This window comes from Nilaparvata lugens, chromosome 6 (genome assembly GCF_014356525.2).
Source record: "Nilaparvata lugens isolate BPH chromosome 6, ASM1435652v1, whole genome shotgun sequence".
NCBI classification, from domain to species: Eukaryota; Metazoa; Arthropoda; class Insecta; order Hemiptera; family Delphacidae; genus Nilaparvata; species Nilaparvata lugens.
The window spans coordinates 21,533,201-21,559,643 of record NC_052509.1 but is presented as its reverse complement, the minus strand read 5'-3'; the positions used below and the strand labels follow the sequence as shown (position 1 = coordinate 21,559,643).

At 33.1% G+C, this 26,443-nt stretch overlaps 1 protein-coding gene across 2 annotated transcripts in view; it reads right to left on the bottom strand.

Annotated features, from left to right (window-relative positions):
* LOC111048200 overlaps positions 1–26,443 on the bottom strand; it is a 90,196-nt gene that overhangs the window by 63,272 nt on the left and 481 nt on the right. The gene's annotated exons all lie outside the window — the stretch shown is intronic.

Below are 26,443 nucleotides of genomic sequence, written 5' to 3'. Positions count from 1 at the left end.
CTTTTGAATAGAATGAATGATTGGAGTAAATTCAATTACCCTTTGATTATAGGAATTGATTCTTTTAACAATCTGGGTAAAACTTATTTTGATATTCCTGCCACTGAACTCTTGAGTACTGTCGTAGGAGCTAGAGATTTGAAGTTTATTTTTTATTATCGAGGTTATTGTGAAATTAATTTTCTTAATATGCCTAAGCTATCTGATAGTCCGGGAGTTGAGTACCCTGTAGGATTCTTTGAAGGTAATAATAAACGTGAAGCATTCATAAACTCTATGATTGAATTACGGACCCTACTTCAAAACACTAATAACGAAAATGCTAAAATATATAAAAATATTCTTCTTAGGATCACGCATAGAAACATGTCAATATCAGGTGATGAACTAATAAGCGTCCTGAATGACAATATGAACATCTATAATAATTTGAAAAGATTCCTATTCAAAACAAACTCTAAATACCGAATGGGATATTGCTTGGAGCAGGGTGGAAGTTATGTAGAATTTCAAGAGGTTACTTTAAAATTCTCTACTAAAGAACGATATGTTTTAGTCACACGTAATACTACATTTATGCTGAATAGCGAATTAATAAAAACTATAAATAGAATAACTCTTCATGAGTGTAAACTTCCTAAAATAAAATGGTATGACGGTGTTCCCGGCTGTGGTAAATCTTACTTTATAGTCTCGCATCATGAGCCTGGCAAGGATCTAGTACTCACTCAAACACGGGCAGGTATTAAAGCAATCCGTGAAACTGTCATTCAAAGGTATGGTCAGAAACATTGTAATCGTCTTAAGCTTGATTACAGGACAGTTGGCTCATATATAATAAAACATAATCCGAATAAAACATACGATAGAGTTTTTATTGATGAAGCTCTACGGGTTACATCAGTTTTATTGCTAACTTGAGTAAGGCCTCAGAAATAATTGTAGTTGGTGTCGCAAACCAAATAGGCTACCCTATATTGAGAGAAGTAATTATGCCACAAGATGGCATAACATTTCAGAATTCTGCGAACCTTTTACAAAACAAACGGTAGCTCGTAGATGTCCTATCGATGTTTGTTTTGTCCTTTCCACTGTCTATGAAAATATTACGACGCTTAATGAAAGAGCTATCTCAATTCTGCCTACTTACAGAAATGGGGAATACCATCTGATACAACCCGACACTTTGATATTAACATTCACCCAAGAGGAAAAACTTATGGTGGGTGATCCTATAGAGTGGAGAGAGGATGTTGCACTTCACACAATCCATGAAGCACAAGGGCTAACTCATAAAAATTTTATTCTAATCAGAATTAAGTACAAGGAGAATGAAATCTATAACAGCATGCCCCATGCGATTGTTGCTTTGTCTAGACACACTGAAACTTTCAGGTATTTAACAACCAGTCAAGTAGATGCTGTCGACAAAGTAATTAAGAAACTTAAATTCATAGATAGTGAGGGGCTAGTTAAATGGAACAAGGAAAAGAGAAGTGGACCTGATGATATAAGTTATGAGTGACACTGAAGAAGTTCTGAATATTTTAGAAACAGAAAATGAAACAGATGTAATCGACGATTATTTGAACTATCACTTTCACGAGAACAGAAATAAAGATGCTGAGTGTTTCAATATTATGTCTATGAATATACGTAGTTTGAATGCTAATTTCGATCAGTTTATTTGCTGCCTTAATGAATTGAAAACTGATATTCACATTATAATATTAACGGAGACCTGGTTGACTGCAGATATGCCGTTCATTTTCAACATTCCTGGATATATGGCAATAAATAAGTACACTAAACAGAATAAATGTGATGGATTATGCATGTACATAAGAGATTGTATAAGATTCAATGAAGTTTCACTCGATATTACTGATGCCAATGTAGTTAGTGCTGACTTAAGAATTGATGATTTTATTGTGAAGGTGATTGGGGTTTATAGATCACCAAGTAATCAAAATATTGATGATTTTCTTAATAGTCTGAGTAATGAAATCAGTAAAATTCCTAATGTATGTGTGGCGGGAGACATGAATATAAATACACATTCAACTAGTGTTCCTGCTCAAGATTATCTGCATATTTTCAATAGTAATGGCTATAAGTCTTACATAACTGGTGATACCAGAGTAACAACCACAACAAATTCTTGCATTGACCACATTTTTTATAAAAATTCAGGCAACCATTCTATGTCCATTAAAGGAGCTATATTTAGGACAACCATAACTGACCACTACGCGGTTGTACTGAACTTTGTGAAGGTTCCTATCAATAAGGATAATAGAAACGTATTGATAAACACATTAACTAGAACCAACTATCATGCACTATTGGAACGCATAAGGAATGAAGATTGGGAAGAAATCTATACCGTGAATGGAAGCATTGACACTATTATGGATAAATTTGTCGATCGTTTGACCAGTCTCATCAATCAATGCAAGAAGGTAAAAGAGATACCTAACAGACTTCGTCCCCTGAAGCCCTGGATATCTGAAGGCATCATAAGATCAATAATCACGTGGGACAAAATGCATTCTAAACTCAGAAGAGATCCTAATAACAATATCTTAAAGAATGAATATAAGGCTTATCGTAATGGTTTGAATAAGATCATAAATCAGGCAAAGGAAGTCTACTATAAAGGGAAAATTGAAAATTGTAATAACAACAGCATGAAGTTGTGGAAGTGCATAAACGAAGTTATAGGTGAGGACAGTATCAAGGACAAGAGTACTGAACTTGATGCTCACTCCCTCAACAATTATTTCACAAATGTGGGTAAATTACAAGCTCAAACCATCAATATCCCTGATAATACTGGTGATCGATTTCCTGCAATACAGATCGATAACACGTTTTTTATGAGACCAACGTGCCCAGTTGAAGTTGAGGCAACCATTAAAAATCTAAAGAACAACTGCAGTCCTGGTATTGATAGTCTAGGTAATATTACGCTGAAGAAAATAGCCAATTTTATATCTCAACCTCTCGCTTTCATTTTTAATAGATGCTTTGAGGAGCGATATTTTCCCGAGCACCTCAAATCAGCCAAAATAAAACCCTCTATTCAAACAAGGTGACCCGACTAATCCCTGTAATTATAGACCGATTAGTCTTATCAGCAACCTAGCTAAAATAATGGAGAAACTAATAAAGTCAAGAGTTGTTTCTTTCTTGAATCTTAACAAAATAATCAACAAGAATCAATTCGGTTTCCAAAATGGTAAAAGTACATCTGACGCTATAATAAAATTCATCAATACTTTATCTGATAAAATAAAGTCCAATAAGAAAACTATTGCGGTCTTCCTGGATATACGCAAAGCTTTTGATACAATACCTCATAATACTTTGTTCAATAAACTGGAGTCCTATGGTTTCAGAGGAGTCTCGCTTAAATTGTTCAAAAGCTATCTGAGTAATAGAACCCAGTCCCTAACCATAAATGATCAATCTAGTATAACTAACTTAACTTCTTATGGTCTTCCTCAAGGTACTGTACTTTCTCCCATCCTTTTCATACTCTATGTAAATGACTTTTTAAATTTAAGACTTCTAAACTCAACTGTGATATCCTTTGCAGATGATACTGCAGCTATTTTTCACGGTGATTCATGGAATGAAGTTCATACCATAGCTGAAAATAATATGCTTTTAATTAAGAAGTGGTTAGATAAAAATACCTTAAATTTAAATATTGAAAAAACTAATTACATAACTTTCTCTGCAAATAGAGTAGGGCAGCCTAACGAGAATCAAGATTTGAGACTTCATTCTCAGTGCAATTTAAATTTGGGTAATTGTGATTGTCCCACCATTAAAAAAGTCAATAATACTAAGTACTTGGGAATCATAATTGATGAAAACCTTAAATGGGATGTTCATATTAAATACATTATGTAGAAAAATTAGATATTTTTATCTTTTAAATTTTACCAAGTTAACAGAATTCTTAATAAGAACCACCTGAAAATGATGTACCATGCTCAAATCAAGTCAATTCTGCAGTATGGCATGGTTTTTTGGGGAGGCTGTTTCAACTGTCATATTGCTGAATTATTTGTAGCACAAAAACTGATAATTAAAACTATATTAAGCGAACCCAGGCTCTATCCAACAGATATGGTTTTTAGTGATTTTGAGGTCAATTATACATGAAAACCGTAATTGAGTATTTAATAAAATATAGATCCGATTTTCCTCTCACAATAAACTCTACACTTAATTATTATAATCTAAGGGCCACTGCTAACAAATATGTAACCTAAAACACTAATATTGAATGTATAAGGAGGCAGTTAATTTACATAGGTACTAAAATAATAAACCTCATTCCAAATCACTTTCTCATAGACAATAAGATCAGCGGAAAAATTAAACTGAATATAAAAAAACTGGACATACAGTAATTTCTTCTTCCATTTAGATATATGACTCGAGATTTCTGCTCCAGCATTGTTTTTTCATTTTTCAGTGTACTTGCTTACCTTTATTTTGAGTACCTATTCCTCTGTTTTCTTCCTTCCGCCATTTCTCCCTTTCCTTTTTTCCTCATTACTTCTCTTCTCTTCTTTGCCTGCCTATTACATGGGAAACCATAGTTGGTTTCATGGGAAACAGATATGGTTTTAGTGATTTTGAGGTCAATTATACATGAAAACCGTAATTGAGTACTTAATAAAATATAGATCCGATTTTCCTCTCACTATAAACTCTACACTTAATTATTATAATCTAAGGGCCACTGCTAACAAATATGTAACCTAAAACACTAATATTGAATGTATAAGGAGGCAGTTAATTTACATAGGTACTAAAATAATAAACCTCATTCAAAATCACTTTCTCATGGACAATAAGATCAGCGGAAAAATTAAACTGAATATAAAAAAACTGGACATACAGTAATTTCTTCTTCCATTTAGATATATGACTCGAGATTTCTGCTCCAGCATTGTTTTTTCATTTTTCAGTGTACTTGCTTACCTTTATTTTGAGTACCTATTCCTCTGTTTTCTTCCTTCCCCCATTTCTCCCTTTCCTTTTTTCCTCATTACTTCTCTTCTCTTCTTTGCCTGCCTATTACATGGGAAACCATAGTTGGCTAGGTATCCTCCTCTCTTTTTTTCTCTTCTCCAACACACCCAACCACAAAGCCCATGGTTTTTTATATTTGTAACATTTTATTGTGTTTTATTTGTTTCGTGATTTTGTTTAGTCTTGTTTTGTGTGTTTTTAATAAATTGAAATTGAAATTTGAAAAACATGGGAATTAAAGTATTTATTTCAGTCAGTTCATGGATATTTGATGAAATTGATTATCAATAAAAAATGATTATAATTTTATCAGTACAGAATTAGTTGAATGAATTGTCGTCGTACTGAATTCTTGGTCAACATTATTTTAATATTGGTATTTATCCATTCATTATTTTTCCAGAAGTTATTCTATTTGAATTAGAAAATATTTATCAGGTCCTATCAATTTATCATTCGTAACAATGAATTGTCCAAAACATGAATTTAATCAAAATAAAAAAAGGCCCATATACTTCTGTATTCATGTTCACGAACGTGTTCGCATGTTTACACTTGTGATGGATAGCCAAAATTGTAGAGCAAACTGCATGACAAATTGTAATGGAGGATTCTGATTGGCTGAAAAGTTCAGCGTTCGGAGTGCGGTACGGCGAACAGTTGAAACAGAGGCGAGCGGCACGGCGAACGGTTCGGCGAATGTTTAACAGATGATTTTCAAATTTATGAAACATGCTCATGTTCGCTGAAAGGCGCGATGTTCGGCGGAATGCACGGTTTGAGGTTCGGTTCAGCATGTGTGGTCGCACCTTTAGATGTTACAGGACTTTTTTTATACAGATCACAGGATAAGCAACATAAAAATCTACACTATAATAAAGGAAAGAACTGGCTTATACACGTACGGAATAGGAAAATTATGTTTGACACATAATCACGTCTTAAGTACTGGACTCTGATTAACTTTAAATTTTGCAAATAGATTATTAATAATAGATTATTGATTATAGGCCTATTTTCGATTCTTCAAGATTTGATTACATCAAGTTTTCAATTTGTCATGCTTCCAGTTGTTGTATGGAAGAAGCTGAACATTTCTTTAAAGGGAAATTAGAAGATAGGTATGATTGGGAATCCTATTCGGATACAAACAAGTTTTCCGTCGACCCAAATTTCGTCCACGATTTTTGAACAGCCATTTTGAATACAACTTCATTTTTTTTAATTGGAAGTTGGTCATGTGATACATGATTTCGATACAGGATTTCAAGAGAAAATATGATGAAAACCGCACATAGATATCTCAAACCTTTCAAAAGTTATTCTAATTCGAAGATACTGATATAATCCATCTATCTATCGTCTTCTATACTATAATGATGGAAAGAACTGGCTTATACACGTACACACATGTAAAGGATAGGAGAATTATGTTTGACGCATCATCACTTCTGAACTACTGAACTGATTTACTTGAAATGTTGCATATAAATTCTTAATGAACTGAGGATTCTTATAGGCCTATTTTCAATTCTTCTGGATTTCATTACGTCAAGTTTTCAGTTTGTTAAGTTTTAAAATAAACCCTTGCGAAGCACGGGTTACCTGATAGTACATAATAATTTATAAGTATCCAATCAAAATAACGGGGATAATCTCCTTGTCTCTTTTCTATTGGTGTCTGGATCATTTTTATCCGGCTTTATTGTTATTTTTAAATTAATGATTATGTTCATCAATGTCGAGACATTTCAAGCAGAAAACATAACATTTTCGACATGCTAGAAACGTTTTTTTAAAGATAAAAGGGAATGCGAGAAGTTTATATGTTGTTCATCTAATTTCTAATTTCATACACTAGCACATTTGAGATACGGCGAATCTGAGGTACTCCCCATTTCAAGAAGCAAGACGTAACACCTGTATATAATTTTCTAATTAAATTTCCAACGGTGTAGTTGACTAGACCCCTGTGTATCAGCTTGCAATGAACAAACTGAACGGCACAACGTCCTACTTGTTTCAGTTTGTCTTGAATAACAAATTAAATTTGGCAGATCTGAGGCACTCTCCAACCAAGCATAACCAAGCTTTTCAAACCTATTAACCCAACCAAACAAATCCTAACCAGTCCTAATAATTCAACCAAACCAAGCCTAAACTAGTCCAATTTGACTATTAGGATAGGCTTGGTTATGTCAGATACTTATACTTACTTACTTCATACTAGATGTCTTCATATTTGACCAGCCAGGTAAAGCTGGGTTTTCGTTTGTGCGTAAATGCCGTCGTCGATCACGACAGGGAGAGAATCTTAAATTGGGTAGATTTCAATTTGTCTACATACGGTAACCCAAAATATTATGTTCAATTATGTTTTAATGGGGCGGGTTGAGCTTATACTTTTAAATGGCAATATTTTGATATTATTAGAAATGTTTAATCTATATATATGAAAAGAATGTCTGTTTTTGCGTTAGTTTGTTCTCTATAGACTCGAAAACGATTTGACAGAACGGCATGAAACTTTGAGAATATGTTGTGTGAATATTGGGGATGGTTTCTGACCAGAAATTTTAATAGGGGGGCTAATAACAATTATATATTAATCCATATTACAGACCTATGTTTTCGAAATTGTCGACCGAGCGGCTAACGTAGAACGGGAAGATCATCATGATTCAAGATCATGTTGTGATACAGTAATATGATTTAGCATCTAAACTTACAAGCTGTAGTAAACACATCACTCTGTGATAAAATTGTTTACTGGTATTAAAACGGTAGTTTTAAGCACATAGTAAGTCCGTATTGAGATGTAAATAAAAATGTTAATAGTCAGATAAATTTCATGATTCACCAAATAAAGTCAAGTGTGACATGAGATACATTGACTTTTTGGCGGTACGAGGTTCGCCGGGTAAGCTAGTTCTTTAAAAATAAAGACAAATAATGATAAGTTATTCAATCAGCTGTTTTTAGCACACTTGAAATTTGGACAATATGAATGTAACAATGCTTGTCGTCGTCGACTGCGGAAATTTACGCACAAACGAAAATGCACTTTAAAGGTAGGCATACCTATATGGTATGCGCACTCCAATTATTTGAAAACAATGCATTAAGTCTGTCCGATGACGATCTGTGTGCGCCTACCTTTAAGGTGCATTATGGGTAAATTTTGTTTTCTATTTTTTTTCAATGGACTTTTTGTAATTATTATCAGTTAGGCTAATAAAAAAAAATTTAAAAACTTGTGTTATTAACTCTGGTGTAAACGTAGCTTTAGGGCTTAATTAGGTTGGGTAAAGCTGCGTTTACACCGGAGTTAATAACACAAGTTTTCAACATTTTTGTTATTAACTGATGTTAATTACAAAAGTCAATAATATCATGTTAAGTTGCGTTTACACCGGAGTTAATAACATGAGTTATTAATAAAAAGTTATCAACTTGACTGAATCGACAAAAATTTCTCTTAACAAAAGTTAATAACTTGTGTTTTAACAGAAAATTCCTTGTTATTTAACAAGATTTATGTTATCCATCGAGAGTCGGTGAAGATCAAAGGAAATGTGTTATGTTAATAACAAAAGCCTCTTTTATCGCATTAACTTTAGTTAAAAACAGGTTCCTATCTTCCCCGCAACCCCTTCGCCCAGCACCCCTACCCTACAACTTCAGCTGTTCCCTAATAACTACAGCTGCAGACGAAACACGTGACAAAGTTATCAACTTTTGTTGATAACAAAACTAGCAGCCAAAAGAAAATGTTATTAACATAATTATGTTAATAGTTATTTGTATATCTAGAGTGAAAAACAACTTTTTCTCCCTGTTGGAAAAAAGTTTGAAGCCCGGGTCGAAGCCGAGGGCAACAATTTTCCTGAGGGAGAAATAGTTATTTGTATATCTAGAGTGAAAAGTACGACTTTTTCTCCCTGTGGGAAAAGTTTGAAGCCCGAGGTGAAGCCGAGGGCAGCAATTTTCCTGAGGGAGAAAAAGTATTTTTCGCTCATGATGTACACAACATTTTTCCTCCATCTACTTTTTTTATAGAAACTACAAATAAAATCATTCTAATAACTTACGTATTGGTGACAATGATTCCTAACAACATAACCTGTTATTTAAATGGAGTCACTTTTACTCCATAGGGGGTTTTTCTGTTTTTTACTAACGAGAGCGAAAAAGTGACACTTTAGTATTAGGTTTCAGGGAGTAAATTAAGTACTTTAGACAGTAGGTGGAGGAAAAATAATTTTTTAATACAGAAAAACTCCCTAGGGAATAAAAGTGACTCCATTTAAATAACATGGGGAGCATCTCTATTTTGAAACTTACTTTGTAATAGGTTAGAAGGTCTAAGCTCAGATGAGAAAGCATAATAGAGGTGTCTGTCATTGAGTCAACTGAATTCAATACCACAACCAGAAATTTGATTAACTCATGAAATATATGTTAATCATTGATAATCTAATCGGATTTATCCAATTTAATCTCACTAATCAATAATAATATATAATGCAAACTATATTCTATATTGCACAATGATCTAATTAATTGTACAGTAATCTAATCTACCTGATTGATAATAACAATATTTACAATCAAATCCAAACAAAATCAAACATTATTGAATAGAATAAGTTTAGTGAACTTCTGTCGGAGCCCTGTTTTATCTATATTAATTTTATTTGTTTTTTCCCTTGCCAAATGATGGCCTATAATCTTCAGGGCTGAAACCCGGTGGTTGTTCTCACCAATATCATCATTACTGAAATGATTTTTGAATAGCACATTAATCTAATCTACCTGATTGATAATAACAATATTTACAATCAAATCCAAACAAAATCAAACATTATTGAATAGAATAAGTTTAGTGAACTTCTGTCGGGAGCCCTGTTTTATCTATATTAATTTTATTTGTTTTTTCCCTTGCCATTTCATTACTGAAATGATTTTTGAATAGGGAATTTTCAAAATGCATATATAACTTCTCAATATGATATTATTCAGCAGTTTACAGTTTTGAAGTGTATTACTGTAAACAAACTTGACAATTTATTTTCAATACATCTTTGCTTGGCCAGACAAGTTTGCCATTTGATATGTAGTCAGTGAATTCTGTGAAGTAGTAATTTACTTCATCATGGAATAAATAGTTAGAATAATGGTATTTCAATCTACATAAAAGAATAAATATATTCAACTGATAAAATGAAATATCACTTCCTTTCTTAAATCTGTTGGTGCAATTTTATGCAGAACATGAAGCAACCATCATGTAAGGTGCTCGACCTTTAGAGCTTTAATGAAACTTATTAATGGTGCATAGGCCTCCGGCTGGCAGTAGGCTACTCGTGTGCCCCTTTGTGGAGGGGATGGCTGGAAAGGCGCCGGACCGTTCCTCGGCTGGCAAAGCCTACTCTGTTCGCTATCCAGTTAGTATATATAGATCGTTGGTGAAAGCGAGAAAGTTTCTCAGAAATAATTTAAATTATTTTTTCAATTGTCAAAAGTAGTCGGAAGATCGTATTTTGGTCTCCAAGGAGACCGGCTGCAAGGTATGCATTGTGAACCAAATTGTATGCTAAAAGCTGGAAATTTACGAGATATTTGACTGAATTATTTCAAACGTAAGCAGCTGATTGCCTCTAGAAAGGCTGTAATGAAACACTGCTTGGATTATTCGAGGCGAGGTTGTCATTTTCAATATTTTATAATCATGTGGCTTGCAGTTGCTGAATTTTTTTTCAATCGTTCTGTATTTTGTTTTTGTTGATTCCAGCTATTGATAAATAAATAAATATGATTTTATTGCCGTTAAATTCTTAGAACAATAGGCAAAGTTAAATATTGATTACAGTAAGCCAAAAGATAAAATCAAATTTACAGTAACTGTACATACAAAATTACATTACTGAGTCTTAAAATAATACAGTACCTAAGTAAACTGTAAGTCAATTGGATTTTTCAAATACATTAATAATATTCATTTGAATGTACAAAACATATTCCTTACAGCACAACTTGAGCCTTTAGAATAATATATAAATACAAATAGAAACCTCTTAACTCTAAGCAACAATTATTTCACTCTCAAAGAACTCTTCAACACTATAAAAAGGATTTATCACAAGCCAATTCAATAATCTCGTCTTAAATTTCTTTTCTGTCTCTGATATTAAATCTGTAGGTAATTTATTGCAAATTTTTATACCAAATGTATCATAACTTTTGGCTGTTTTGGATAACCTATGATAGGGAATATAAATCCTATGACAATTTCTTGTGTTATAGCTATGAGTTTGATGCCTTAATTTTAAATTGGATGAGTTTTTTTTAACATGCAACGATACAGTATATATGTGAAAATTCACTATTGTCATTATTCTAAGCTGGACGAAAAGAGGCTTACAGTGTGCTAGTCTATGAGAATCAGTTAAAACCCTGACCACCTCCTTTTGCAATAATAAAATATTTTCTGCATGACTACTATTTCCCCACAGTAGTATGCCATATGTTGCAATACTCTGAAAAAAGGCAAAATATATCGATCTCAAATAATTATCTGGAACATGACTTTTCAGTTGTCTGATCAGATAAATCACTCTTGAAAGTTTGCTTGATATATAATTAATATGAGCTTCCCAAGTCAAAAATATCTGTCAATGAATATCCCCAGAAATTTTACATCGCTTAACGCATCCACACAATCTAAGCCACCTCTAAGGGTGAAGTGCATAGTCTGTGTTTTATTCTCGTTGAGCATGAAGCCGTTAGCCCTAAACCATGTCGCTGCTTGCATCAGAGTGGTCTCAGTTAGATTTTTAAGATTTTGAAGGTCAGTACATTTATTGATAAATGTTGTGTCATCAGCATACAGTATTGATCGGCAATTTAGAACAGCAGGAAGGTCATTTATCATAAGAATAAAAAGCAATGGCCCGAGAACTGATCCCTGTGGGACACCGAATTTTACACATGCTACATCTGATCTCTTATCTCCAATACACACCACTTGTCTACGTCCCACAAGATAAGTTTTAAATAAGCTAAGATCTGCTCCACAAACGCCATAAAATTTCAATTTATCCAGTAAGAGAGAATGCACAACACAATCAAAAGCTTTGCTCAGGTCACAAAAGGTCACCTGAGCATACTCTTTATTTTCAAAAGCGCTCAGAATATTCTTGACAAGAGCATCCATGGCTCCAGTAGTTGACCTACCCTTAACAAATTCATTCTGAGCATTACTTATAATATTGTGTTCTTGAAGATATTCATATAACTGCCTATGCATTATGGTCTCAAGGACTTTTGAAAAACATGGCACCAATGAGATGGGACGATAGCTACCTGGAATATCTTTAGGCCCCTTCTTATAGACAGGTACAATTCTGGAAACTTTTAGCACTTCAGGAAAAACTCCATCTCTCAGGCATCTATTTATACAATATGTGAATGGATTTATAATATTATAAATAATTTTCTTCAATAGATTACTTGAAAAGCCGTAAATATCAACACTGGATGAAGCTTTGAAACTAAGTACTATATCAAGCACTTTACGTGTGGAGACTTTGTGAAATGAGAATTTGGGCTTATCCTGGTTAAGAGGGAAATGAAGTTTTGCTCCAATAAATTAATTGCCGTTAAATTGGGCCGGTCAATCTTATCATGAACATCCATCACTGCGTCCAAGAAAAACTTATTCATTTCATTGGGTGTGAATGGAATTGGATCTTTTCGAGCCTCTTCCTGAACAGATTTTATTATTTTCCATGCGGCTTTGCACTTATTACTAGTAGACTCAATTTTAGAAATGTTATATGTTTTCTTAGCTCTATTAATTAACTGCTTATATGATCTTCTAATATCTAAATATGCCTTCCTAGCTTCATCAGTATTATCTCTCCTTGAAATATCTAAATATAACAATACTGTGTTTTTCATTTTCGCTAATTGCGGGGTGTGTACCAGTTTTTTAGTTTTGTTTTTCTTGTTTTCTTTGCGCCTTGATGATTATTCACAACTATTTTTCTTTCAGGAATGAACATATTAAAATAATAATGTATTATATTGAAAAATCTATTAAATATCTATTCAGAGTTCAAAGAATGAGTTTCACGCACAAATGTGTTCCAGTCTACATTGGAGAGTGAATTCTTAAATAAGTCGAGATTTTCATCTGTCATTGGCCTAGTTACTGGCCTACTGTCTTTTTAGTACTACTGTCTTCCTAGTCTTTCTACTGTCCGTATTGGAACAAATATTTAAGTCAATCCAAACACAATCATGGTCTGAAAAAGGAAATGCCAGAACATCACATGCAACACTGTCAATCCTGATATTTGTAAAGATATTATCCAAACATGCAGAACCTCTGGTAGCCTTATTATTATGACAGGCCAAATTGAACTGCCCTAGTAAATTCTTAAATTCATGTACAGTTGCTTTGTCCTGAACAATATCAAAATCGGAGTTAAGATCACCTCCGAATACAATACTATAGTTTCTCCATCTGGGTCTACTAAAGAAATTTAATACATTCTCAAGCCCTTCTAAAAAAACACTAGAATCGCCCATGGGTGATCTATATATAGAGACTAGAGCTAATTTCAGTTTATCTAAAGATATACCAGTAACTTCAAAATTTTTTTTCACAATAAATTGAAACAACTTAGATCTAAACAATTGCTATCTGGTACTAGCTCCGGCCTAACATATATTGAAACGCCTCCATGACTGTAATTTTCTCTACAATAACTATTAACCAGAGCATAGTCATCTAGTTTATGAGAAGGAATATCGTCCATCTTACACCAGTGCTCGCTCAAGCAGAGAGCATCAAAATCATTATCATTCCCAAACTCATTCAAAACTACATGCTTTTTATTAATTCCTTGTATATTCAGGAAGCCCACTCTGAATTTTGAATTTCCTCTGGAATCGCCAATAAATTTAGATAGCCTATGGTGGCACACCATTCAGCCGCTAATCCTTGACTTTGAGACTCCTGAGAGGCCAAAATACGTTGTTTCAAGTACGTTTGACAATTGGAAAAATAATTTCAATTATTTGTGAGAAACTTTCTCGCTTTCACCACCTACTTATCTTTTGAAACAAAAAAGTTTCTAGCATTTCGAAAATTCCATGTTTTCTGCTCGAAATGTCTCGACTTTGACGAACATAGACATTAATTAAAAAATAACTATAGGTCAGATGAAAATTATCCAAAATCCAATAGAAAGGAGACATTCTCCCCGTTAATTTGATATAAAATTATTACGCATTACGATGCCTTATGATTCTGAGAGAAGTGATATTCAAAAGAAAACAAATCTGTGATGTTTCAAATTTTATCATAAAATTTAAATTTCCTTTTGATCCTCCAACCCTGAAACTTTTTTAGCACTACTAGGATATCGGGGATGATATTATACATCCAATTCTGACGTTGAATTGGAAATTTCAGAAAGTTGCAATTTTACACATTTTGGGATGGAGGGCCAAGTCTCAACTTATTTTACACAAACTATTGTATTATGCTCCAGGGAGTAAAGTGATCACTTTAGACTGTAGCTAGAGGAAAAAAATTGTTATCAACTCTGGTATAAACGCACTATAGTTTTTTTACATTAGATCAGATGAAGATCATTATGGTCATGATGATCTTCATCTGATCTAATGTAATAAAATTATAGTGCGTTTCACCCGAGTTGATAACAATGATCACACCAGTTTCAATTTAAAGTATTTTGAAGACAATTTTTTGTTTTTTATTCCGGCTGTTATAATATAACATATGATATTATCATATGAATACTCTCGTTAAATGAAATCATATGGAAGTCAATTATACTGATAACAAGAGATTGTTAATAACAAGGAATTTTCTGTTAAAAACACGAGTTATTAACTTTTAAGAGAAATTTTTGACGATTCAGTCAAGTTAATAACATTTTGTGAATAACTCGTGTTATTAACTCCGGTGAAAACACTTCAAGCTAAGCTGAGTTAATAACTGTTATTAACTTGACTGAATCGTCAAAAATTTCTCTTAACAAAGATGATAACTCGTTTTTAACAGAAAATTCCTTGTTATTAACTAGATTTATGTTATCAATATAATTGACTTCCGTATGATTTCAATTAATGAATGTATTCACATAATATAACAGCCGGGATGAAAAGCAAGAAAATAATGTCTTCAATATAATTAAAATTGAAACAGGTGTGATCATTAACCTAATGATCTTCATCCGATCTTATGTAAGCAAATTATTTTTGTTATTACCTGGGGCCTGTTTCATAAAACCCCAGTAATACAGGGCCAGTATTACAGGACTTATGAATTAAAATTTACAATCCTTTTAATTATGTTTCATAAAAATAATTCTACACTTGCAAAATCACCTGTAATATTCACCTGTATTACAGTCCTTTATTTTCCATTGATGTTTTCATTGGCCAGCGAGCCTAATATAAGATCTGAACAAAGTGCTACTTAAGATGTTTTTGTGGAAAATCCACATTATAAAATTACTGACGATGGACAGTTTGCATTCATGCAGGAAGATAACAACTATGTTAATGATAAATAGTTGAGAAATTATAATAACATCAGATTATAATATCAGATGTAATAATTAAATTAACGACATTAATTAAATTTGTTTAATAAAAAAACATAAAACATTATGGACGTACATTTTCTGAATATTTCTAATAACGCTTTGAAAAGTTTTCTATCGGATTGTGACTGTTGGAACTTGTTGCTTATCACGTCTGCTGACGGTTATAGCGCATGAATGAAATCAGCTGATGGTAAGTTGTAATCTTGAGGTACCGTTAACAAAACAACAACAATAACATTGAGCTTTTGACAGATAGCCCGTGACTCTCTTGTTTTTCGAATTAATATTTCTTATTTCAATTCTTTTCGTTATTTATTTGGTTTGCGACTTTTATCAGTTCCTTCACTAATTATTATTGAATATTTAACTTGTCATTCTTAACCAACTTTATCCTTAAAATCAGGAGCTTCCTTATTCACGCCTTGAATGCTCTCTAGGCAATCCCTAATTTTCCTTCTCATTTCTCCTTTTGTCTCTGCGTAATCACATCTTTTGCAGACTGATAGAATTTATTGCTTGGATTGTGATAGAATACAAAAGTCTAAATAATAATTGAATCTTCTGTTGATAATTGTCTTTATAACAAATATCTTGTCGATTTACATTTTTGAAACGAAAAGGGGAAAACAGGGCATAAAGGTGGATGGATTCAGCTATAGAAGGGGTACTATTTTATCTAATGGTCATATCTCTTGGCACTGTTTGACAATTGGATGTTCCGCCACGGTGAAAACTGATAGTGAGATGGAAAAGGTAACTGGAAGTTCTGGATCTCATAAGCATTCATTTTTGGAGGACAGAGTGGATACTCCATTACAATCACCACGTGAGAAATCCATTCAAAGATCACGTGATATGGGTGTTAATACACCAAATATTAGAACGGTTAGTGATGACGACACTCAAAGTATTCGTGAGCTAGAATTATTACAACAAAGAGATGACCTCATAAAATATGTACAGGATTTAAAAAATGAGGTAGATCAGTTAAAGTCTGAGATTTTGAGTCAAAGTCAGGACTTGAATGGGATCATTGAGTCACTCAGGGATGTGAATAACTCTCTAACGGGGAGATTACAATCAATGTCAACTTCTATTGAAGCGCTGGAGGCAGACAATGTGACTCTGAGAAATGAGAGAGTGTTGGATCGGGAAGAGAAAAATAAATGGAGGCCTCTCTATGATGAATTGTTTGTTAAGTCGGGAAAGTGTGTGAATGATCAATCCAAGAATATGCTGGGAGCTAATAAGATTTCTAACAAATACAAAAACAATAGTATTCCAAAGAACTCAGATATTGGGGGTAAGATAAAAATACATTACTTTGCTGACAGTCACGGAAGAAATGTCTACAGAGAATTCATCAAGAATGACTACAGCTTTACTTCTGTGAAACCGGGAGCTAAGTTTCAGGACGTCCTGCCGGATGATGTTGAGAGTTTTGGGGAGAAGGACTCTGTTTTCATTCAAGCCGGTTCGAATTATGTTAGTAGTAATGAGGCTAAGAATGTTCTTGTGGCTCTGAGGAGGAGTTTGGCGACTCTCCACAAAACAAACGTCTTTGTTCTCTCGATTCCTCTACGTCATGATTTGGCTGACTGGTCGTGCGGCAACGTGGCAGTGAGGGAGCCGAATAGTCAGATTTTCAAAATCTGCAATCTTTACTCTCACGTGAAATTCATAGGCATTAGTGATATAGGACGTAGATTTTTCACAAATCACGGAATGCATATGAATAGGCTTGGAAAAAACTTGTTAGTGACAGAATTATCAAGTACGTTGAAGATCATTTTTCAAAATCGAATTTGACTGCACCTATTTCTCTTCCATGTAAGGTTAACCTCATATCATCTATTGAAGTTTTGGAATGCACAAAAGAAAGCGTCTCTTCTAGTATTTTGGCAGATAATTTTAACTCTTAGCAACTGACAATGATTTATCATCTGCAATTATTACTAATAGTGAAAGGACTGATAATATTAGTAAAAATCTAGATAATAATAGTTCTAATATTACTAGTAAAAATCTAATTGATTATGGAGTAATGACAGACAACAGCAATAATGATTTGTGCTTAATTGACTCAGACTCAGAACTCATTAGGCCTGAACCGATTATGACTAATAATGAGGTTAACGTGTTGTCTTGGAATTCACAGGGTCTTATTAATAAAATTGACTATCTTGAAATAACTGCTCACGAAAATAGGCTGGATGTGATTGCAATCAGTGAGCATTGGATGAATGAAGAGGAAATGAATAATATTAGTATTGGAGACTTTAGAACAGGATCGTATTATTGTAGATCAAGTCACATCCGTGGTGGTGCTGCTATTTTTATAAATAATTCATTTGTATTCAATGAACTTAAAAACATACAAGATTCATCAGTTGAAATGATTTGTGAGACTTGTGCGCTCAAGATACCTGAAATAATATTTGTGATTGTTTTGTCTGTCTATAGACCATATAGTAGGGATGTAAATAAATTTAATAATTTTCTAGTCATTCTAAATCAAATGTTGAGTTTCCTGTTTACTTTTAAAAAATTTAATGTTATTCTTTGTGCAGATTTTAATGTTCAGTCTATTCAAAGAGATGAGATGATTAATTTATTAATAAGTTTAACTTGCATGTAACTACGCATGAGATTACAAGGCCTAATGATACAGTTGGCTCTTGCATTGATAATATTGTAACAGACATCCATTCTAGTAGATGGGAAAGCAAGATTGTTCACACTGTTTTTTCAGATCACTTTGCGATAGGTCTTAAACTAAAACTAGAAAATGATAATAATAAAATTTCAAACAAAGAAGTTGTTTTGACTAGAGAATTAAATGATAACAATAAATATATCTTCCTAGAAAGTCTTCAAAAGATAAATTGGATACAAGTGTATGAATTGACAGATGTCATTGATCAGATTCGTGAGTTCCAAAAACTATTCATGTGGGCAGTAAATTTGGCATTCCCATTGCGTAAAAAAGTAAAGCAAAAGTAAATAGAAATAAAAATAACTGGTACAGTTCTGAATTATGCAAGTTGAAGAGTAAATGTGAAAATCTGTATTATTTACTTAGAAATTCTCCTAGTGAAGAGATAAAACAAGAATACCTCAAGTTGAAAAAATATTATAGCTCTGCTATAAAAAAAGCTAAGTTAAATTATAATAATACAATTATAAAAAATAGTAACAATAAGACAAAAGCAGCTTGGAAAATAATAAACAATAATATTAGTGTTAATTGTAAATCAGGTAAAAATGAATGCAACATGTCCGAAAATGAAATTAACAGTTTTTTTTCTAGATAAAGTAGAACAGCTTAGTAGAAGTATTCCTGAAAGTAATTTCAATCATGATTATTATATCAACAAAGTTCCTAAGCCAAAGGTTTGTTTTACGTTTAAAGACTTCAAGGTAGAAGAGGTTTTTGCAGCAATAAATGATATGAACAATTCCAATATTCTAGATATCTATGGATTAAACTCATTCATCTTGAAATTAGCTGCTCCAAATATTGCAGAGGTTTTGACCTGCAGAGGTATCTTTCATACTTACTTCATACTTCTCTCCTTAGTCATGACCAGATAACTGTATTGACTGTTTATAAACTTAGTCAAACATATAAAAAACATCTAAGAATAGTAATATTTAAATTTTTCCAAGATGGCCTTGCCTGTATGCATTACATTAATTATCACTCGACGTTAGCTGATGTTTCTAGTAGCCTCAAAGTATTCCTCCACTGAATAGAATGGAGACTCTATTAACCAGTTTTTGATTTTTGTTCTGAAGCTCCTGTCGTCCAAGTTCTTCACACTGTCAGGTAAGGCGTTGTAAATCCTCAGGGCTAGTATTGGGAAACAATCCTTCTTCTTACTCAGCCTTCAGAAAGGGATGTCTATTTTCGCTTTTCCTCTGGTGTTGTAGGAGTGTCTGTCTTCTCTTCTTGTGAGCAAGTGGAAATTATCCCTTTCGGAGAGCCAGATATATTGATTGTATACCGTGAGTATTCTCAGCTTGATAAAGATGGGTCGGCAGTGGTCCAAGTATCCCGCCGATCCTTAGAGCCTTCTTCTGCTGGAGCAGTACATCTTTACAGCCTGGAGCGTGCCCCCATAACTGAAGTCCATAGTTGATATGGCTATGAAACATAGCAAAATACACCTCCACCAGATGCTTCCTGGAGATTGATGGCTTCAGACGTCTCAGTAGGTACATCACTCTGGCTAGTTTCGAACAGATGTTATCAATGTGGCTACTCCAGCCAAGTTTAGCATCCAGTGTAAAACCCAGTAGCTTCACTTCTGTGAGATCGTCAAGCTGCTCCCGAACAAGAGTGCATGTTGTCTCCTGGGTTTTGCTTTCATTAAGCATCAGCTCGTTGCTGGTGAACCACTGCTTCGCCTGCTCAAAAATATCTGCTGCCAACCTCTTGGACAAATCTGGTGCTCTACCCCTTGCGAAAATAGTGACATCGTCAGCGAATATGAGGATGTTGCCCATTAATCCAAGGTCATTTATCATTACCAGGAACAGAACAGGACCAATCACTGAACCTTGTGGCACTCCGTGACGAACCCGTAGTGGACCTGAGTTCGCTCCATCAAGGGTATCTTTAATAAGTGCTTGAGCCTAGGACTGTTTCCGGATGATTTAAAAAAAGTCAAGTTAATACCAGTTTATAAGAAAGGTGATAGATCGATTATTGATAACTATAGGACGATATGTATAGTTTACATAATATCAAACATTTTTGAAAAACTTCTTTACGCTCAATTAACAGCTTATTTTGAACATAATAGACTACTCTCTGATAACCAATATAGTTTTAGGAGAAATCGTAGTACAGGCGACAATGTTCTGAGGCTTGTAAAAGAAGTAATCAACGATCTGGAAAACCATAAATATGTCAAATTTAGAAGTTTTGATATGACCAAAGCGTTTGAAACTGTTGATCATGCTATATTATGTCATAAACTATCTTATTACGGGTTGAATCAATTAGCTGTTAACCTTATTTATTCCTATCTTACAAATAGAGTAAAGTATGTTTTAAAAAATGGCGAGTATTCTAGAGGTGGAATAGTCAAATACGGTGTGCCACAAGGGTCCATTCTTGGTCCACTGTTATTCATTGTTTATATTAATGATTTGCCTAATATTATTGATTCTTGTAATGACGATAGTGCTTCACATTTGTTTGCAGATGACTTAGGTTTGAAAGTAGCTACTAAGAATAAAGATCATTTGTATTCTATCATATTGAATAATACCTCAAAAATTGAAGATTGGTGTGCAGCAAACAAATTGAGCATTAATTCCACAAAAACAGAGGATATAACTTTTAGCTATGACAGAAGAATTAATGACATAAACTCAATTAAGTTTCTTGGCATGTGAATTGATACCAACCTGACTTGGAAATGCCATATAACATACATATATAGAAACATCAACAAGGGCATCTTCCTTCTACGAGGATTATGTAATATTGTAGATATGTCTGTTCTAATAAGTGTTTATTTTACCCATATTCATAGCCTTTTGCTATATGGAATCCAGCTGTGGGGAAATGGCTCAACTACTGACATCTTGTTTAAATGTCAAAAGAAAGCAGTGAGAATAATTTGCCATAAGGCTCCTCGTACTCCATGCAAATCATTATTTATTAAACTCGGACTATTAACACTGCCATCTTTGTATGTAGGCCTATTGTCATGCTTGATCTCAGTGAAGAAAACTAAAAATGAATATGATGTTAACTCTAGTATACACCAACATAACCACTAGAAATAGGAATAATATAAGAGTTGAGTATTGTCAATTTACAAGTTCTCAAAAAAACTGGCAATACATGTCAATAAAACTTTATAATGTAAATATTTAAAAAAACACTGTGTTAGATTTCGTCTGCCGTCCATTCTTCACTTCAGCTTCTTTGTAGTAGTCGCGCTGGCAGTGTTTGAATCTTGGCACGCTTCCGCTGCCAACTTTACTTTAATCAGCTGACTTGTTGGTTGTTCTTGTTTTTCATCATTCCTTCTTCATTTATAGCTTTAGAATAGATTGCATATTTTTTAAAGATTTTTGTCGATTGTCCTAATTAGGTTGTTTTCAGGTCTAAACTTTTAAAGCTTGTTTTTTTTTGTTTCTGCGTTGTACAACACAGCTTTACACCCTGCTTCGTCTCTCATAAACTTGGTTTTTCATTCGTTCGTTTTTTGCTCCAACTCACTTTGTCCAGGGATCATGTAGCTCTGCATTTTTCAAGTTTTGAAACCGTTTTTTTGCACTTAATATCAATCTTCAGATCACTTTTCAAATGTTATAAAGTGTCTACAATCAAGTCAACAATCAATCTTGAGTTTTAAACTTTGAAGTCTCAAATTCTCATAACTTCCAATTCAGTGCGTCACAACTACGTGTTTCATGTCTACTCAAGTGTTTTTTCCAAGTTACTTTGGACTCAGGTTTCAATGAATTTCAATCAAATTGCATCTCTCAAACATTTGTTCTGCAATTCTAACTCACTTTTTACAAATTTGAGTTGTGCTCCAAGTTCTTCACATAAGATTGTCTCGCTGTTGCATCACGTTGCACTGTGACTTTACTGTGTTGTAGCTGTTAACCACTAATAGCCACATTGATGCCACTTTTCTTCCCTTGGAACGACTTCATCATTTTGGATCCTCGCTCAACTCCATGTTTCTCTTGATTCGTGAGAATATTTGCTCCTCCAGTAGTCCTGCCTCTGCTGCAGCTTCCCATCGACATGTCCTGGCCTGGGCATGTCCTATCTCTTGGTACTTTGAAGCTGCTAACCTTACATTGAGCTAAGTATTTTGTATTAATTTTGTACACCAAATTTTTGTGAATCTTTTCAATTATCTTTCATTCTAGTCAAAGCTATTACAATTTGACTTTTGATTACAATTATTTTGGTTCTTAGTTCCATTCCCTTGTTTGGATTTGTAAGAATCTTTTTTACAATTATCAGCTTCAATTATTGTGGTTCTTAGTTCCATTCCCTTATTTGGATTTGTAAGAATTTTTATCATAAATGTTAACATTTGGCAATTCCAAGCCTTTTTTACAAACTCTAGTTAATCAATTCAATTATAACAGCCTCAATCAATTTGTTCTTAAGTCTATTCTCCAATCTGGACTCACAAGAATCTTTGTAACATTACATATTATATTTAGTATCTCAGTATTCAAATATAATATGTTATTCAATTTTGAAGGTTAATTCAAGTTTTACAATTAGATTTGATTCAATTATACTTTCATTAACTGCACTATTAGTCATAACTGCATTATAAGTCACTTTTAAGATTGTATTATCAGTATTGTATTTCTCATTAAAATTGCATTCCAGTAACATCACTTATATCAATTTTTATTAGAAGGTTTTCACACTCAATCTTTTTAATATTTTCTAATACTATAGTTCTCATCTATTGTATTTGAAATTTTGCTTACTTGTAACTACAACTCAGAAGTATTTAGAAATTTTAGCATCACATTGATTAGTGATTGCTCACATTTGAAAAACATCACATTTTAAAGTATAGATATTAATTTTTTGAATTTCATCAATTGAATTACTATTATTGTCATTCATTCTTGACTCAGTATATGTTTACTTGCACTTCTAGAACTTTTGATGTTCAAGTTTTTATCTTGCACCAATCTTTGATTTATCAAAATATATTTGTGTATGATTATAAACCTATTGTTCTCATTTGGCATTGACCTCTCCTAGTATTCATATATTAATTACTTTTCCCTAAGCTATCTAGCTACCAGTAACTTTAATGATCGTTTTGCATTTAATTTCTGATCCATTTTGAATGTACAACAATAATTTAAAACTTTATGTATGATTGGGTTATATTCAGAAATAACACTCTTAGTTTTTTCATTAATTTATTACCAAAGTCCACTGCTCTTTTCCAGATCATACACACTGGTCAATGAATGTTTATATAAAATTGAAGATTTCTTTGTAATCGATTTTCAAACTGATGTTTTCTGTGTTATTAATGACGTTGTTGTAACATTTTAATGTTGTGTGACAATAAATTATTTGATTAGATTTACTGAGGAAAGCTTAATCTAAACCGTTCATTATATTGATAAGTGTCCTACATCATATTGTATGAAATTCTGTCCTTGTAAATTGTTGGCCTACGAATAATAACATAATCATCTTCACTAGAACTAGAATCTTCATCCATTCTAACACGTTGCCTTTACAACAAAATTTGTCACTTTTCAAGATTTTACCTACACTTGTAGAAGTTTTAGGATGATCTAAATAATGATAGAATATTCAACAATTTACAGGTCCAGTAATACAGGAAGTTTCTTTTTATGAAACACAACAAAAGATAAAGTCCTGTATTATTTACTTCTAATACAGGCAAATGACTTCTAAATTGTTTTACAGGGAAAATTGTTTATGAAACACAGACTTTTAATTTTTACCTGTAATACAGGAACTTTTCTGTATACAAAGCATCTGTGTAGCAGGATGCTGGGCGAGGGGGTTGCGGGGAAGATAGGAATCTGTTATTAAATGCGCTAAAAGTGAATATTAACTTTTGTTAATAACATAACACATTTTCCTTCCTTTGATCTTTACCGACTCTCAATGGATAACATAAATAGCTTGTTAATAACAAGGAATTTTCTGTTAAAAACACGTGTTATTAACTTTTGGAGAGAAATTTTTGTCGATTCAGTCAAGTTGATAACTTTTTGTTAATAACTTGTGTTATTAACTCCAGTGTAAACGCAATTTAACATTATGTTAATGACTTTTGTAATAAATTAACATTAGTTACTAACAAAAACGTTTGATATTAACTTTTGTTAAGATTTTTTTTTTTGTTATTTAACTCCGATGTAGGCTAGGCCTAAACCAGGACCTCCTAAATACCGGACCTGCGCCTGTGTAAAAATTTAGGTAAAATGGCGCCGATATTTGGTGGGGTCTCAAATCTTAACTCAGCTGACACTGATATGTTGTCATCAGTTTTTAGTATTTAGTTGTAGTTAAGTGAAGTTTGTTTACAAATTTCAGGGGCTTTATAATATTTACGAGTTTTATCAATTATCATTTTATAATTATTTAATATGCAATAGAGATTCAAATAAGATTTTTTTTAGTACGGAGTCCAAATGTTTAGTAAGTGTTAAATAAATTCAAATTGTAAATAGTAAAGTTTTAAGAATTCAGAATGTATAGTGAGTGTTTTAATCAACAATAATTTTATAATAATCAACCGTAGTCTTGATTTTTGTTTATCATCCGTAATTCAACATTTAGCTTTATAACAACATGCTACAATGAGTAGGCCAATGAACAGTTTTAATTGAACATGCCTAAAAATTGTTGTGTCCTTGGGTTTAAATCGAACTATATTATAGAAAACCCCCTTTAGCGACAATATTTACTTTTCCCAAAGATAAAGAGCTGAGGAAATGTACAAGGTGTAAAATGATTCTAAAGTCAGCAACAATTCGGCTGTGTGTAGGCATAGCCACCTCTAATACAAGGCCCCGGCCTACGATATTGCAACGTCTCAGCGTAGGCCTAGAATCTAATACATGATTGGTGAAGAAGATCAGCTGGTATTTTTAAAAATCTTTGTCACCAATCATGTATTAGATTCTAGGCCTACACTGCGACGTTGCAATATCGTAGGCCGGGGCCTTGTATTAGAGGTGGCTATGGTGTAGGCTATCAATCATTTTAGAGCATCAGACATTATTAAAGAAGACAAGCTTTAAGATGGTTCTTATGTGACTGTTCCAAGAAAAAATGTAAAACTATGTGATGGTGCCTTCCCTACAATTTTTCTAAATCAACTTTCTTACAACACAATTAAATCGTGTGTAAAGGTATTGGGCAATATATTTCTGAACAATTACTGCAACATGAAGGATAATAATCAGTTGCCCCAGCAAGCCAAGTCGCGAAAATTGAGAACATTGAATTATTAGGCTAGAATAAAATAACGATAATTATAAGCTATGTGCATGTTTGCACTTGAATGCTATCTACATGATAATAAAGTCCAGTTACCCTATCAAATAATCACTTCTTTAATAAACCTTAATTAAATTAACTAAACTAGCCTAAACTTTATGAAATTCTTAAAAATGATTTTAAACAGTAATAAGTTATTAAAGAGAGCTGGAACCTAGCTGATGGCAGTAAGTTAGTCCACCAAACATGGCGGCCATCTTGTTTGTATGCTCAGGTCCGGTATTTAGGAGGTCCTGCCTAAACGCAGCTTAAACCAGTCTACAGTTCTGTTATTACCGTAGAGATTATTGTTATTGCATGGTTTTAGTAAACATATTTTAGGTTAGGAAAAGTACTCTAATCTATTCAGTGTAAGGATTCTTTCATTTGAAAGGATCAAGTTAATAATATATTCTATAATTATTTGAAATACATAGTGTGCCGTGCTTCACTTCAACAAAAAAAATAACAGATTTACTGAAACTAAAAAAACGTGATACGGCACAAATATGAGCAAACATGAATTGTCATCTCTGATGGCAATGGCACAATCATAAGCATTAAGGATGTACCTCGTCATTCTATATAAATCTTAACCTACATAGATCGTTTTAGTCAATACGAACAATTTTGCATTGTAGGTTAAACCGACTTTACAAGGTACTATATTGTAATAGAAGTACGGTATTAATTAATCATA